This window comes from Canis lupus, chromosome 14 (genome assembly GCF_048164855.1).
Source record: "Canis lupus baileyi chromosome 14, mCanLup2.hap1, whole genome shotgun sequence".
Classification (NCBI taxonomy): domain Eukaryota; kingdom Metazoa; phylum Chordata; class Mammalia; order Carnivora; family Canidae; genus Canis; species Canis lupus.
Window position 1 is genome coordinate 20,068,727 of NC_132851.1, and position 14,887 is coordinate 20,083,613.

Here is a 14,887-nt window from a genome sequence, read left to right on the forward strand (position 1 = left end):
ATCGCTCATCCTCTATCTGCACCAAACTTTGCACCTTTCTTTTTTAGGAACTCGGGCGGGGCGCAGAGGCGCGGGGTTAACGCTTTCGGGGCCGGCGCGGGTGGGGGCTGGGCGCGGGGCGGGGCCGGGCGGCTCCGCGGGGGGCGGGGGCGGGGCCGGGGCGGGGGCGGGGCCGGGGGCCGGGGCCGCGGGGCCGCGCAACAAGGAGGCCGCTGTCTCCGCGCCGCGCTGAGGTTTCCGGGCCGCGTCCCGCCCGCGGGCGGCTCCTGGCGGCGCTGGGAGGGCCGGGCGCGCGCCGCGGGGCTGCGGGGCCGCTGCGGCCAGGACCGGGGCGGGGGGGGGATCCCCGGGGGGTCCTCTGTGCGCCCCCCCGGGTCGACCCCGCGCTGTCGCAGAGCTGTTGGGAGCCCTCCCGAAGCCCGGGGCCCCGAGGTCGCGCAGCAGGGGCTCCCCTCCCTCCCGTCGGGTCCGAGAGCCGGGGTCCCCCCCCCCCCATTCGCTTCTCCTTGTCCGGGGCCGTCAGAGCCGGAGATTGAGCCGTGCAGCAGCTTGCGGCCCAGGGCAGGGCAGGGCAGGGCAGGGCAGGGACAGCTTGCGGGCTGCGGGCTCTCCGGGCCTGGGTTTTCCCCATCAACACCCCCATCAGCAAAGGGGTCCCGGGCCCCTGGGGCCCTACCTACGGCCCTACCTACGGCCCTTCCAAGCTGTCGACCTAGGTCTGGGGCTTGCCTAAAGAGGTCTCGTCCTCCTCACCCGCTCCTGCAAGCTCCTCCTCTGGAAGGGAGGCCCGGTGACTCCTGGAACCCTTGGTGCCCGGTCCTGAGAGGTCCGAAACTTCACCCGCGAGTTCTCCCGGGTTTCCACCCGAGGCCCAAAACATCACTGCGGAGCCGGCTTCCCCGTCGGGGCCAAGGGCTCACTTACAGGCCTCTCCAAAAGGGCAAGTTCTACTCTTCATCAGAGTTTAAGGATGGAAGGTATGGAAGGTGATAATCCAGGAGAGGGCCCCCCTGGAGGCAGGTATTGCTCACAGGGATCAGGCCATCTGCCCCTTCCTCTTCTTCTTTTTTTTTTTCCTTCAAGATTTTATTTTATTTTTTTTATTTGAGGGAGACAGAGAGAGAGAGAGAGAGAGAGAGAGAGAGAGGGAAAGGAGGGGCAGAGGGAGAGGGAGAAGCAGACTTCCTGCTGACCAGGGAGCCCTATATGAGGGCTTGATCCTAGGACCCCGGGATCATGACTTGAGCTCAAGGCGGAGGCTCAACTGACTGAGCCGCCCAGGCCCTACCATCTGCCCCTTCAAATGAACATGCTTCTAACCAGTTCAACCTGGGTCCACAGAGTAGAATGTATTTAGAGGATAAGAATGTCCGCTCTTCTGTGAATTACGAAGATAGAAGGGTTCCCTTTTTTTTCAAGATTTTATTTATTTATTCATGAGAGACACACAGAGAGAGAGAGAGAGAGAGAGACAGAGATACAGGCAGAGGGAGAAGCAGGTCCCATGCGGGGAGCCTGCCATGGGATTCGATCCCAGAACCCTAGGATCATGACCTGAGCCAAAGGCAGCCGCTCAATGGCTGAGCCACCCAGGTGCTCCCACAGAGGGCCTCCTGCAGTTTTGCCTCCTCCCAGGCTGGAGCTAACAGCGAACTATGAATGAATGAATGAATGAATGAATGAATGAAGACCAGTGAGTGAGGCCAAAGTTGTACGACTCCAGACCTGCCCCTCAACTTTCAAACCTCAGTTTTAACATCTACAGCCTGAGCTACTAACATAGACTTACTGCCGGACTCAAGTAAATTCAGATGTTAGAAGTAAGGCACTAGATAAGTGACAATATTATTGTGGGTTGTTTTTTTTTTTTTTTAATCAGGGTGTTGTTGGTCTAGGATATTATTTGAAGGCATTTTTCTTGAAATGTAATCTAATGCCAACATGCAGGAGCCAAAGCCTTGGAGAAAACAAGCAGTAAGTCCCACAGTGTTCACCCTGGGGAAGTTTCATATCTCCCTAAGCCACAGTTCATTCATCTGTAAGTGAAAAAAGAATACTGATATTATGGAAATTTGAGAGGGAACAAATGAGAGCATTTTAAAAATATTCCATAAATAAAGCTAATCACTAGTGGTGAGCATTACATAGAGGAGTACACGTAAGATCACTTAGCAAAATGTCTGGCTTATAGGAAATATTTACTAAATTGTGTCTATGATTGTTCTAGAGATGCCTAAGATGCTGGTCCTTGGAGCCAGACACCTAGCTTTGAACCCCAGGTCTACTACATCCCAGCTCGGTGACCTCAGGTAAATTTTCCCCGACCTGTTTGCCTTTCTGTGTTGTTTCTTTACCTGTATTAATGAGGATAAAAGTCACGCTGACCTCAGTGGATTCATAAAGGTTATTAATGAGGATTAAATTGGATAAAACATGTAGGGCCCTCAAAATGGTGTCTAGCACATAGAAAGCGCTCATTACCTGCTAGCTACTATGTTATTCTTATCTGAGGTTCTCAGAGGGACATTTATATGAGCACAAGGTGAGCTGAGATTAGAAACTCCCAAGGGCAGAAATCCTATATTTTCCTGTGGTATTCCTTGAAGCTTTTAGCTTAGTGTCCGGCTCCCTGGAACTGTTGGGAGCTACTACAGATAATAGCAACAGTGGTTAGTGGTGGTTGGTTGTGTGCTTAAGGAGGTGTGTGTAATTACCTGTAATCTTGAGAAAAGCCGGGGCACCATTTATCTAGAATTACAAAATCGACTGTGTATTGACTATGTGTTTCAGGGCCTGGCTATGGGTCATTTTTAAATCACTGACTGACAGGAAACAGACACTATGAGTTATTGGTCGTTTCATTTGTTATATTCCTGAGGCAATCTGGCTGATGCCCCTGGGTCCTTTCATGTGCTCCCCCCCCCCCCCACTATGGGCAGCAGGCCCAGCACTCTCTGTAGGCAGAGTTCCTCTGAAGCTGGCATTGGAATGGACCCAGGGATTTGGGACCGAACCCAAAGGGGGCTGTTTGACACCAAGTTAGCAGACCACATTCATCTTCCTGTGACAGATCCCTCATTGGCAGAGACCACTGGTGACATTAAATGGGCTGCCCCATAAATTTAACCTTCTGTTCCTGGTCACCAGATATGTGTGATGCTGACTTTCTAGGCATCACCTCATCAGATAGCTCTCATCTTCTCTTGCCTGAACCCTTTCAACTTCGGCCCCATGTTGAACACATTTTCACTGCCTGTATTTCTGATCATCCCTGCCTCCATTCCTGCCACTCCTAAGGCTTAGAGAAACTGCCCGAATAGTGGGAGCTCCCATGAGGAAAGCACTTCATCTCTTTTTTTTTTTTTAATTTTTATTTATTTATGATAGTCACACAGAGAGAGAGAGAAAGAGAGAGGCAGAGACATAGGCAGAGGAAGAAGCAGGCTCCATGCACCAGGAGCCTGACGTGGGATTCGATCCCGGGTCTCCAGGATCGCGCCCTGGGCCAAAGGCAGGCGCCAAACCGCTGCGCCACCCAGGGATCCCTGCACTTCATCTCTTTAGCACAGTAGCAGAGCACCTGAGAGAGAAGGCCACTTTAATCATCATCGTAATGGAAATGCCTGAAACTCAGAACAGGAATTGATTTAGGTCATTTGGGAGACAGGGCATGCCAGGGGCTCTGAAGTGACTGATCAAGTATCTAGATCATCTTGCACCTAAGTCCCCTCGCCTGAAAATTGGAAATACTGGTTCTGAGATTATGTAAATGAAAGATTGTTAACTTGAAGAACAAAAACATACTCCTTGTTATTTTGTTGCTAAAATGAAGGCTTTTCTGGTTTCATAGGAGAAAGAACAGACGGAGGAGGCATACTATGCTATTGATATTCTTTTATTAATGTTTGCCAATTTCTTCTCTAATGAACATGATTCTAATATCAATGATTTTAGACAAAAGCTATCTGACTCTTAAGGTGTTACAGACAATGCAGAGGTAGATGTGTACCTGCTTTACGACAATAATGAAAGCTGAAGCACTTTCTGATTAAGTCATCAGTGACTTAAGGATTTCTTGCAAGTATCAGACCAGATATCAATAGGCACTACTTATCCCCCACTCAGTGGTGGTGCGACACCAGCATTGTCACTCATTCCATTATAACTGTTTCTTTCTTTTTATTTTTAAAGATTTTATTTATTTATTCATGAGAGACATACAGAGAGAGGCACAGAGACACAGGCAGAGGGAGAAGCAGGCTCCATGCAGGGAACCTGACGTGGGACTCGATCCCAGGTCTCCAGGATCATGCTCTGGACTGAAGGCAGGTGCCAAACCTCTGAGCCACCTAGGGATCCCTAATAACTGTTTCATGGAAAGCTGGTAATCCAGCAATCACACAAATACATCAATATAAATAGGACGGTGAGCTGCCTGGAAAGAAATGTTAAGGTAGGAGCATCTGACCCTACGATGTTAGACAGTAAAAGGAGTATTAACTAGTGGTGAGAAAGTAGTGTTGGAGGGAGAACATGTGAGCAGGGAGGACAGGGAGGAAGCTGGTGTGATTGGAAAGAACCTGACGTGGCTGAGGATGGCTGGTGCATGGAGAGCAAGGCACTGCACAGACTGGAAGAGGCTGGAGAGGGGTGTGGACAGAGGTCAGGCTGCAAAATGCCATCGATTCTATCTTTTTCCAAAGGACTTTAGGAAGCACTGGAGGGTTTTAAGCATGAAAGTGACTCTAGTTGCCCTCAGGTGGAATTCTTTGAACTTTACCCTGCCAACTTCCTGGGGTTCCAGGTCCAAACACAGACATGCAAGGAAAAGCCCCCTGAAACTAAAAATCACAGCGCAAGTGTAAAAGTATTTATATGCGTTTAACTAGGTTTCGACTCTTTAAATCCTTGCATATGGTAAAATTCAGATAGTATGGACACATAGAGAATGGAGGGCAAATCTCCATGTCACTTAAGAACTCCCCACCCCTTTACAAAAACTGCTTTTGAGAGGAGCTGCTAAATTGTTATATTAACAATTACCACTACCAAATATGTTATTATTCTTAATATTAATCATACCATTGCAGTAGGTGAGGAATCAGTAAAACCATCTCTCATGTTATTCCCCATAACCCCCGTCCATGGCACTGGAAGGAGCCCTGCACATTTTAGTGGGAAGCCTAGTCTTTTGAAATGCGATCTATAAGAAGAGCTGCCTCATTTACAATCCAGTGTTCAGCAACCCCTATCAGTGCATCAAGTGGAGGGTAGAAATATGTCTTGGTCCGCTCCTGCAGCTTTATCGGAACACCATAGACTGGGTGGCTTGAACGATAGACATTTATTTTCTTTTCTGGAGGCTGAAAGTCCAAGATCAGGGTGCCAGCTTCTGGTGAGTCCTCGCTTCCTAGCCTGTGTGTGGTCACCATTCGCTGTGTACTCTCGTATCACCTCTTCTTTGCCAGTTGGGAGAGAAATACCTGTCTTCCTCTTCTTAAAAGGCCACCCATCGTATTGGACTAGGGCTGTACCTTCATAACCTCACTTATTCTTAATTAACTGCTAGAAAAGCCCTTTCTCCAAATTCAGGCACATTGATGGTTAGGGTTTCAACCTATGAATTATGTCAGGGAGCCAGGGGGAGGGGGATGAAATTCAATCCTTAGCGGCATAGTTCTTTTTTAAAAATTTAAATTCAATTAATTAACATATAATGTATTATTGATTTCAGAGGTAGAGGTCAGTGATTTATCAGTCGTATATAATACCCAGGGCTCATTGCATCACGGGCCCTCCTTCATGCCCATCACCCAGGTACCCAATCCCTTCACCCACTCCCCTCCAATGACCGTCAAGTTTGTTTTCCTGTGATTAAGAGTCTCTTATGGTTTGTCTCCCTCTCTGATTCCACCTTGTTTATTTTTTCCTTTCTTCTCCTATGACCCTCCGTTTTTTTTTCTTAAATTCCACATGAGTGAGGTCATATACTACTTGTCTTTCTCTAATTTATTTCATTTAGCATAATACCCTCTAGTTCCATCCATGTCATTGCAAATAGCAAGATTTCTTTGTTTTTGATAGTTGAGTAATATTTTATTATATATATAATATTCTTCTTTATCCATCCATTCACCTGTCAATGGACATCTGGGCTCTTTCCATAGTCTGGCTATTGTGGACATTGCTGCTATGAACAGTGGGATGCAGGGGCTCCTTGGGACCACCTTGGGACCATTTGTATCTTTGGGGTAAATACCCAGTAGTGCAGTTGCTGGGTTGTAGGGTAGCTCTATTTTTAATTTTTTGAGGAAAGTCCACACGGTTTTCCAGAGGGGCTGCACCAGCTTGCATTCCCACCAGCACCGTATGAGGGTTCCCCTTTTTCCCTTAGCAGCATAGTTGTACCTTCCTCTTTCTGGACTCATAATCTCATGCTTAAGTTTCCAGGGAAGATCAGCTTTTGCCACATTAGTGCTCAATACATGCTATAGATACAGAACTGTAAAGTCAGTCTTTTTTCTCCCTCAAATTTCCTTTTTCTTCCTCTTCTGAACTTTCTTCCCCTCTCTTCCATCTAATGAACTAGCCTCTATGGTTCTGGCAGTTCTGATTTATGCCTACATCACTTTCTAGAATGCATCACCCACTTATGGATTCTGGTTTCTCTGACTGAGGTTAGGAGGCTACTGGCTGGGAGGAAATTTTGTGCATTCTCTGATAAAGGCTTTCAGTAGAAGAAATCTGTATGGCAAGACTTTCTACACATACAACACACACCACAGTTTCCTTTTTGAAATTTGTGTCAAAGTTGGTGACAAATTCCTGATACCTCTGGGTGGGGAAGTTGGGGAAAAGGCACAAAAATCTCGACAGACCATAACAGACTATCTGTTCTTCTTAGCAGCCTGAGGAGGGGACATAGTCCCCTGCTTATAAGCATTTTGACTTTGTCCGCCAATTGCTCTAGTCACTTCAACGAAGGTTTTCTGAAACTCAGATATCCATATAGTGCCTACTCATTCCTGAGAAATTGGTTCCTTAATTAAACAAGGATGCACTTCCCAAATCACTACTCACCTGGAGGTTTCTGAACACTTAAATGTTTACATCCGAGAAGTGTTAGAGAATACTGCATATACACTCAGAGTTCTTCAAAAATCCTTCAGGAAATTTGGTCACCTCTAGTGTTGATGAGAAGATTTTCCCCTTCCCCAAACCTCCTGTAATTTGTCTGTACCTGGCTCATACAAATATGATAAATAAGAACCCTTACAACTATTCTCTTGATGTCAAGTTGGTACTTCTAACTGGGAAACTCCCCTCTTTTAACTAAAACAAACCTTTAGAAACAAAGCTTTTGATGAGATGGTCTTCAGAGAAATTAGCCCACAAGAGAGAATTGCTTCCTGAAACAGGAGTTTGCCGATAAAAGACAGCCCAGGGCAGCCCGGGTGGCTCAGCAGTTTAGCGCTTCCTCCAGCCCAGGGCCTGATCCTGGAGACCTGGAATCGAGTCCCATGTCAGGCTCCCTGCATGGAGCCTGCTTCTCCCTCTGCCTGTGTCTCTCTGTCTGTCTGTCTGTCTCTCTTATGAATAAATAAAATAAAAATCTTTAAAAAAATTAAAAAAATAAAAGACAGCCCAAAGGACCCTCCTCAGGTGAAGATAAGTGAAGATAAGCTAAAGAGGGAAATACAGTTATTTAACATTCAGCAGAAGGGACACCATTAACAAAACCAGGAAAGTCTGTTTCAGTACAAATAAAGTAACATCAATCATTTATTCAACAAATATTTACTTAGTACCTAGTAGCTGCCAGCCATTGTGCCCCTGATATAGGCAGAAATAGTTCCCACACATTTGAAGCTTCCAGTCAGGTTAGAGCAAGAGAGTAATGAAGTAAACCTAGAAATAAACTCTTCAGAAGGTGGATAAGCCAATTGCAGAGAGTGGTAAGAGAGTTGAAGTCCATAATAATATAATGGTGTGTAGTTAAGAAGGGGATACTTCAGCTGAGTTTCTTAGGGAAGAACTCTGAAAAAGCAACTTCTGATCAGACAGTAGAATGATGAGGCCTATTCTAGGAGGTGGGGTCAAGGTCTTCCAGATAAAGCCAAGAATAAGTGGGCTACCCCAAATGAGAGGTGTCAGTTGGCTAGAGCTAAGGGAATGAGAGATTTGAACTATTTGTGGCCAGAGAGGTAGGCAAGGCCAAACCATATAGTGACAAGAGGATTAGAATAAAGATTGAGCACTTTAGTTGAAAGGCAGGGAAGCCACTGGCCTATCTTAAGATGTGAGTAAAGTGATTTGACTTACATGCAAAAGGATCATGTTTTGGTGGGTAATGCAGCTAGAGCAGAGATAGGAAGACCACAGAAAGTAGGAGGGTAGTTGTCACCAGCATAATCATCATCAAACCCTTACGCCCTAAGATGTACATTCTTTGATAAAGGCTTTTAATAAAAGAGCTCAATTACATGAAATGGTATACCCTGCCCACTTGAGCAAAGGAAAACATATGTCAAGCCTTTCTGTACATGGAGCACACATCACAATTTCTTCTTTGAAATGTCTGTCGAAGGTTGTGCCAAATTCCTCATATTTCTGAGTGAGGAAGCTGGGGAAAAAGGAATCTCAACAGACCATAACAGAGTCCATCATTTGTATCCAAGTGTCTTTGGATTTCTTTGAGTCTTTGATTTTATTGTCTGTAAAGTTAATATTCCAGTTACCTGATAAAGCTGTACATACTTCCTAAGGATATCAGGAGGATCAGATGATGTATGTAAAAGAGCTCGTTAGTCCTAAAGTGCTATATAAATTTCCAATACTACTAATAAAGAATCTTTTTTTGGATCCTAGTTTTGGAGTAGGTGACTAACCTATCAGAAGGATACAAGAGAGCTAAATGGCAAAATAAGTAAATATGCAAAAAAAAAAAAGCATTTATGCAAAGAGTACATAAACTTTTACTTTTTTTTGTTTGTTTCTACATATTTTTCTAGATACTTGAGGTTTAATTGTTCCTCAAAGTAATGGTAATATAATTGATTAATCATCATAATAATGACATTTTTGAATACCTACAATTTCTAACAATTTCTACAATTTCTTTATCATATTTATTAACTTCCATGATATAGAAACTATTCTTCCCATTTTACTAAAAAGAGGACTGAAGCTCTGAAAAGTTAAGTAACTTACACAAGATCAACAGCTAATGAATGGATTTGGGCCCAGAGAGTCTCATTCCAGAGCCATAACTACTAACTCTGGGGCTTATAATAAATTTGAGGATTTTCTAAAGCTAGAAGTAAATTCTGTTCTGCAAAATAATTAGGTATTTAGTATATGTTGGTAACAGCCAACAGTTAAAAGTAGATGAGGTTTAGCTTCTCTTCTTAATCAAAATCTGCTATATGTATGATACTTATTAGCAAGAAGACCCCCAGTGGCCACACACTATGAATTTATACTTTGATAAAGTCTCAAATTTGTGGTCTTCTATACACAATTTGTGTTACAGGTTGACCTGAAGCAATTGTGACAATATTCAGTGAGAAGATGCAGCCACAAGAATACAGCACAGTTCAGGGATCAAACCTAGGGCACAGATCCCAAAAATATTTTATTCCTAAATATTTTATTGTTTTGGATGCTAATGGAAAAGGAGGTTGCTTTCAAAATTTCACTTACAGATAGTTCATTGTTGGTGATAGAAATACAATTGATTTTTGTATGTTTATTTTGTACCTTGCAACTTTAGCAAGTTTGTTGGTTCTAACAGATTTTTAGTGAACTCTTTAAGGTTTTCTGTATATACAATCATATCGTCTGTAAACAGAGATCATTTTATTTCTTCCTTTCCAATTTAGACCCAACTGTTTTCTTTTTCTTAATTGTTGTAGCTAGAACTTCCAGTACTGGGGTGGTGGAAGGGGAGGAGGGTGGGGGTGAGTGGGTGACGGGCACTGAGGGGGGCACTTGGTGGGATGAGCACTGGGTGTTATTCTGTATGTTGGCAAATTGAACACCAATAAAAATAAATTTATTATTAAAAAAACAGAACTTCCAGTACTGTGTCTAATAGAAGTAGGGAGACTTTGTCTTGTCTTGGTCCTGATCCTAAAGAAAAGTCGAACCATTGAGTATGACAGCTGGTACCAAAGGAATATAAAGAATCATCAGAGTCTACATACCAACAAACTGGACAACCTAGAAGAAATGAAAAGTCTCAACAGATTGATTAATTGCTAATAAGGAGATCAAATCAGTAATAAAAAAATCTCCCAATACGTAAGCCCAGGACCAGATGGCTTCACAGGTGAATTACACCAAGTGTTAAAAGAAGAATTAATACCAATCCTTCTTAAAGTCTTACAATAAAGTTGAAGAGGAAGGAACACTTCAAAACTCGCCATATGAGGCCAGCATTATCCTGATACCAAAGCCAAAGAAGGAGCTACAAGAAAAGTAAAGGCCAATATCTCTAATAAAAATTGATGCAAAAATCCTCAACAAAATATTAGGAAACTGAATTCAATAGCATATTAAAAGGATCCTACGGCTGATCAAGTAGGATTTATCCCTGGCAAGCCAGAATGTCTCAACTTAGGCAAATCAAAGACCACATTAACAGAGAGGAGAATAAAAACCATTTGATTATTCAATAGATGCAGACAAAGCATTTGACAACATTCAGCATCTTTTCATGATAAAAAAACTCTCAACAAATTAGGTAGAGAAGGAAAAGATCTCAACACAAGACAGGCCATATATGGACAAGCCCATAGCTATCATCATACTCACCAACTCTAAAAAGAAAGTGCAAAAAACTGCTATATTCTGTATTCCTACAAGGATATAGGGGGTATTAAAATACTTTAGCCCAGCATTACCTCACTTATCTTTTCATTGTTGCCCCTCAAAGGAGAATAATTTAATTTAAAGGGAGAAATTAGATACTGAAGCATATGATTTTTTTCAAGTAGGATTGTGCTTTTGAGAAACATAAAACCCTTGCAGTATCTCCGACTTTTTTCACTTTACACCCCATAACAAATTTTGCCCACTTGTAGAATATGTTCTCCCACAAGGAATGCATGCTTTAGCAACCCAGTACCTTGAATATTCATAATTTCACCAAATAAGAGCCCATTATACCACCATCAAGTTAAGTAATAGAGTCTGGTGGCGCCAGGAGATGGGTAGGGATGATTCCCTGGAATGCGGGCCTTCTCATGAAATGCTAATTTATCTCCTGGAAAGTGGGAATCCTGGTTAAGTCAACTGTTTACTTGTAGAGAGTAGATTCACCTGACTAATGTGTATATGACATAATACTGGGCTGATATATTGTAAAATAAATTACAGACATCATAACAAGAACCCACAGCAAGGGAGTGGACAGAGGGGAGAGTCTGTGTGCAGGGAGTAGCTCAGAATACAGGAGAGAAAGGATAGAATTTGGCTCTAGAGGAATATAAACAATTTGTGAATGAGAACCAGCCCAAATCCTGTCACAACCATTCGTCCTCAGGAACATGAAATGGCCTTTGAAGGCTCCTATTTCCGTAGGCGCCACAGGGCAGTCAGTGAGAATTAGGAAGGTGGGAACAGTGGAGCCCGCGGACAGTTAAGGTCACCTTCTGGGTCCCAGTAGGAAGGACATCATTATCTGTGCTAGGATTTCTTCTCTCAAGGGGCATATTGCTTCTGCTGGAAGGAGTTCCAGTAGAGGCAAAGGCACCCTTGCACTTCAAAACCAGTCCAACTGGGACGACTTTGCACAGTGGGACCAAGGGCCAAACATAGAAATGATGACTTGTGGCTTCAGCTCCGGTCAGGGGGCAGCAGGGATGCTGTCTCGCCAAGAACAAGCCTCAGGGCTGGGGCTTTCAAATTCATGAAAGCTGTTTTCAGGACTTCCAGCCAAAAAAGTGTACATAGGCTCACATAAATTTTGCACTGAATTGTAAAAGCTTCCTGGCCTCTGACTCCAGGAGGGAGATTGATTTGGAATATGATGAAACTCCTTTCTGTTTGGTTTTACAGAAATGTTTGTACCTTGGTTAATCATAATATAGTCATATTATCATTTGTCATATTTCAATATTTATATTTCCTGGGTTCTTGTGTAAGATACCTAGCCTGAATTTTCAACGTTAAATAAATGAGGGTTGTTTTCTTCTCCCGAGTGGATCATTTAACTGACCTAGACTCTAAATGGGCTCGACCTTTCAAATTGTGTACACTCAGAACGGCTCGGATCTCAGGGCAGCTGATCCTGCTTGGCAGGTGTGGGATGTGTGGTTGAGTCATCCTAGAATCTCAAAGAGATATTTGTTAGAGGGAGCAGCAAACAGTGACTGATTCAGTAGCCTCTTGGTTTCCCAACAACCTGGTACTTACCACAGTTTACATTTGAAGGAAACTCTGCTGTTCCTTTCATGGTTGTTAGATGTAGGGGAGAAGAAAGGAACACGAAAGCAGAAGTCCCAAGGGGCAGGGACAGTGAGAAGTGTGGAAGAGGGGGTTTTGGTTACCTTAAAGAAAAACATGTAAGATAAGGTTCAGATATCATAGGACGAAGATCTGGCAGGTTAGTAGTCAAGTCATTTGGGGACCTTTTAGATGAAAAGCAATATAGCCCGAGTGGTCGCCCTGACCCTGAAGCTGGACCGCTTATATTTGAAAACTTGCTGCCTTGCACTATGTGCTTTCATTTCTCTGTATCTCGGTTTCTCTATCTGTATGATGGGAAGCTAATAATATTATTTACTTCTTAGAATTGTTCTGAATATTAAATGGGCAAAGATACACAAGGCACTTAGAACAATGCCTGGCAAGCAGTAAGCTCTACACAAATTCATTGATGGGTTGCTTTAGAATGGTTGTACTTAGGCTGGGTATCATGGCTGTGAAGGACATTGAATGGAGAGACTTTATAATTTCAAAGACTATTCATGCTACCTGTTTAAAACTATAGATATTCAAAATAGAAAATCTTGTGGCAACCATGGAGGTAGAATCAGCTGGAACATGTGTCCAATAGTGCCTACAGTGTGTTCAACCCAGTACCAAGCACTGTGGAAACTGACCATGGGCAGATGTCCACGTGTCTTCCTTGTCTTCTGGGATTTTATTACTTGGTCTCTCAATCAGAGGTTGGTCTGTGCATTTTTAAAAGTTATAGGAAGGAAGTGGTGCAGGAGGTCAGAAGCCATAGTGATAAAAACATGATGTGAATTATTTAGGCATTTAGGGGGTGTGCGTTTGAAATGGGATTGAGTGTGCATAGGGGGGTGTCTGGAAAGGCTTCCTGAAAGAGAGGGCCTTTGAAAGATTAGCAGGCCTTTGAGAGACAGATATGGGAAGGAAGTAGATTCCAGGCAAGAAACCCAAGGCTATTGAAGACCTTGTAGTGGTGGTGGATGAACCAGTGCTGCGGGGTGTGTGGTCCCAGCAGAGGGAAGGCAAGCAAGCACAGATGGGAGAAGACCTAGTCATTGGTGCTGAGGGAAAAATGTGGATGCTTTTGAATCACCAGGTACTACTCTTGCTATATGAGAAGTAGAGGTTCAGATTTATGAGATACCACTGAAGACACCATTTGTAAAGCACTTTATTCTTTTCAAAGAACTTTACATGCGTTATTTCATTTAGTACTTAAAGCAAGACAATGCATTATATAAGGGAGCCATTATATGCCTCGTATCTGCCTAGCCAAGCCACACACATTGCAAATAAAGCAAATCAAGAGATTGTCCTGTTCATGCTCAGATAAAGATCAGGAGAAAGGTGCCAGGATGATGTGGACCAAGCATGGACCACTCTGCAAAGTTGCTCGTTTCAAAACAGTCTGTTTTTGTTTCAAACTGTGTTGAAAGTTTAAATAGAAATGATGTTCTTAGTCATAAAGTGTATCTATATTGTCACAGTACCTTTCAATATACCCTATCATTTTATCACTTAAGGCATAAGACCACATCCAACATGTGTACAGTGTTTTTAAGCCAACAAAATGTCAGCAGATCATTTAATCTTCTCAATAACTGACAAGTAGATTGGTTAAAATATGATTGGTATTTCTATGATAAGGAAAGTAGCACTGAGACCCCCGTGACCAGTCCAAGGTGGCACAGTTAGCAAGAAATGGGCTAAAATTTAAATCAAGAACTTGAACTGGGGATCCCTGGGTGGCGCAGCGGTTTGGCGCCTGCCTTTGGCCCAGGGCGTGATCCTGGAGACCCAGGATCGAGTCCCACATCAGGCTCCCAGTGCATGGAGCCTGCTTCTCCCTCTGCCTGTGTCTCTGCCTCTCTCTCTCTCTCTCTCTGTGTGACTATCATAAATACATAAAAATTAAAAAAAAAAAAAGAGCTTGAACTGTAGGGGTGCCTGGGTGGCTCATTTGGTTAAGCGGCTGCCTTCTATTCAAGTCATAATCTCAAGATCCTGGCATTGGACCCCCAGGTCAGGTTGGGCTCCCTCCTCAGTGGGGAGCCTGCTTCTCCCTCTCCCTCTGCTCCATCTCCTGCTTGTGCTCTCTCACTCACGCTTTTTTTTCTCTCCAATAAATAAATAAAAATCTTGTTTAAAAAGAGTTTGAACTCTAGATTATTTCAGAACTGTCATACTCCATCATATTTTTATTACTTTTTTATTGAAGAATAATTGACATACAATACTGTATTTGTTTCGAGTATACAACATAATAATTTGATATTTATGTACGTTACATTCTTTTTTTTGTCTTTATGTTCTTTTTTTAAAAAAGATTTTATTTATTTATTTGAGAGAGAGCACAAACAAGGTGGGGAGCAGTGGGCAGAGGGAGAGGGAGAAAGCAGACTCCCTACTGAATAGGGAGCCTGATGCG

The 14,887-nt window shown here is 43.4% G+C and overlaps 1 long non-coding RNA gene across 1 annotated transcript; it reads left to right on the plus strand.

The window, feature by feature from the left end:
• The first annotated feature begins 343 nt into the window (after positions 1-343).
• Positions 344-9,929, plus strand: LOC140603754 (uncharacterized). Its single transcript, XR_012006746.1, has 3 exons — positions 344-977; positions 2,228-2,309; positions 9,533-9,929. It is a non-coding gene; the product is annotated as an uncharacterized lncRNA (long non-coding RNA).
• Positions 9,930-14,887: the final 4,958 nt, after the last annotated feature.